Source organism: Dendroctonus ponderosae, unplaced genomic scaffold, assembly GCF_020466585.1.
Source record: "Dendroctonus ponderosae isolate FM_Combo_2020 unplaced genomic scaffold, Dpon_F_20191213v2 Dpon_F_20191213_2, whole genome shotgun sequence".
Taxonomy (NCBI): domain Eukaryota; kingdom Metazoa; phylum Arthropoda; class Insecta; order Coleoptera; family Curculionidae; genus Dendroctonus; species Dendroctonus ponderosae.
In genome coordinates this window covers 13,766,102-13,768,977 of record NW_026018165.1, presented here as the reverse complement: position 1 = coordinate 13,768,977, position 2,876 = coordinate 13,766,102, and the positions used below count along the sequence as shown (strand labels likewise).

The 2,876-nt window shown below is 34.5% G+C and overlaps 1 protein-coding gene across 2 annotated transcripts in view; it reads right to left on the bottom strand.

Moving 5' to 3' along the window:
• Positions 1-2,876, bottom strand: part of LOC109544418 (protein split ends) — a gene marked incomplete in the record, with an annotated part of 94,999 nt that overhangs the window by 6,058 nt on the left and 86,065 nt on the right.

The window sequence follows — 2,876 nt, the reverse complement described above, 5'->3', positions numbered from 1 at the left end:
CTTTATTAATTTAAACAGTGAGATTAAGTCAAAGTCACATAACTGACAATTTGCACAAACGAATTATCAGAGCGAATTTTGATATATTATATTATACTACTATTGTTATACAATTTATTAACATACTCTTTTTTAGGTTCATTTAGGTTCTTTTGATAACGATAGCAGAAAATAGCTATCGAAACGTCAAGGTAATTTTTCAAATTAATTTCTCTACTAATTGGAATTTTCTCTTACAGCTTGAGCCTAAGTGTGTCGCAGGATACCCTCTATGTGATAGTTCTTGATTACTTTTTGATAAATAATTCGTTCTTATTGCGAAATAGGAGCACTACTTATCAATCTGTAATAAAAGACGTGAGGAAATTCTGCCTTTTTTAAAGACAAAAATTTTTGAGGCGAAATACCCAAAAAGAAGTTTGTAAAAAATATCATCAAATACTTTTCACAAGTTTTCGATCGTGGTCCCATTCTTCCTAATTAATAATTATTATTTGTGAGCATCATTCCAAGAAAGCGCGTTTTAATGTCTGCTTTATTACATCGGGATTAGTTGGAGAAACTTGGTGCCGATGAACAAACCACCAATGAAAAGGTCACACGTAAAGTCAGGTGATCTGGCTGGCCAATTAACGCCAAAATTTAACTTGATTATTATTAAAGTGCGATCGAGCTGCGCCATGTTGATTCTGAATAATCAGGCGATTATTCAGAGTAGATTTGTTTAAGATTCCTTCGAAAAAATCGAACCATTTCGTTCCGAGACTCCAACCCATGCATTCCTTGACCAAATTTCATCTCGATGAAAAACCAGCTCTAAAAGTTTCGACGGCATATTCAAAAGTAGCTACCTCTAAATGAAATGTTTTATGAAAAAATACCATAAATTTAATACAAAAAGGTCGTGTGACAAAACATTGATTCTGACCATCAGAACTTTATTCTGAGCCTCCCTGTGAACTTCAACGTAGGATTTAAGAAAATTCTTCAATCGCTTTCGACTTAACAAGAAAAAGTGCCGATTCGCAGACTCACGACTTATACCAAATGATAAATAAATTTTCATTGCTTAGACGTTTTGAATTCATTCATATCTTCCCCATCTAGTCTTTATGAAAACTACACATTGTAGAAGACAAAGAATGAACCGACCTCCTATGAGCCGTTGTATTATCTAATGCGGACAAAAGGCTAAAAAACTGGAATTGAAGCAAGGACAAATACAAATATTTTTGTGCAAACTACGCGAATTTCACTTGTTGCCTAACAATGTGCAGAACGCACAAACCAGCAGCAGTTTTCACAAACATTTTCATATGTATATGTTGAAGATTTTAAAGTATTTCACTCAACAGCACAGCAATCCATATAATAAGTATACAAAATAGAATGAGCCGCGATCAATACTTACCAGTCTCCCTAAAAATGGCTTCCAAACTAATAAAAAACATGCATTTAAACGCCTGCTAAGTAGCAAATTTTTGTTATCCAAAAACACTGCCAGTATTAAGATCCGTTTATCTTTTCGGATGCGACCCACAAAACTCACATGCAACGAGGGGTAAAATGAAACTTGTGCTGGGGTTGCGACGACGCAGATGCGCGATCGTTATTGTCGTTAAGGAAACGGCTGAACAACCCTCAAATAAAATATTAAATGTAAATTTATCACATCTTTCAGCTGGGTTTTTTCCCTGTAGAATTGAATTGTAAACTATCCGCCACTCTATAGGTAGGGTTTCCTCAGAAGGGTTTTTAGGTCTTGGGGCTCGAAAGCGAAGGAAACTAAACCGCAGTAAAATTTGGAAAAAATTGTTTTCTATTCATTTATTTTTGTTTCGTTCTTATTTGTTATTTGTTCAGCGGCTTTTTAACTTATACCCAAAGAAGTGAGTTTGTTTTGTTGTTAAAGTAAGTTGTGCGTTTTTTTAAATTGTGTTCTTTAATAGATAAGATGGGTACTGGTTAAGTTTTAAAGCAATTTTTATCAATTTTAACATTTAAATGTGGATCCTGCACTGGAATTAATTGATTAAAAAACTAAGTTTTACTACAAAGCAATAAATCTCAGTTATTTTATTGTGTCTTGTTAGGTTCCGCCCCTTAAAAAAGTAATCAAAAGGTTTTTTGACATAAGAAATCGCGCTCCCGAACGAAAACTTTAAACAAAACCCATAATTCGGATAGCAAAAATTGCAATTTTTACTATTTTTTCGATGACTGAAATAGCTCCAATGGTCAACGATTTTTATCGTAAAAAAATGAGAATTTCGACTCCATTGATTGAAAACCCCCTAGATGCTTCAGATCAGAAATAGCCGAATATTTTGAAGCATTTTTGTTCTTTGTGCGGTCACGATTTCCAATCCGTTCGCCGAAATATTTCTTAATGTATCCTCAAACACTCTAAATAGGCACATTGAGGAGCTGCGGGTAAATGTAAATTAAATTTTAGCATTAGCGTTGCTTTCTGGTAAAAAATCAAAGAAATCCTGGATGATCAGACATCGAATCTGATGCTGTGGTCGAGCAAGAAACAGACAATTACTTAATCAGCAGTGAAAATGTGAAGATATTCGTCATACTTCTTACCCAAAAAGTGAAAAGAAAGCGAATCAAGTGAACGAATGTTAAACCAGGGGTGGATCCAGCTTTAAATTCAGGGGGAGGTTAAGTAGAAAAAATATAGTCTTCTGTTGTCTATAAAAATTATCGTCGTTTTGTGCAAGGGTGGCGTAAGATTATTGCAAAATTTCATGTTTTGGTGGTGGTTTCACGTGGTTTTTTTGAGTTGCAAAATCCACTTGAACATGACGCTGCTTTTTTCGAAGTTTCTCAAGAACCATTCGAGCCACAGAATTCGTTTTGTCATCGTT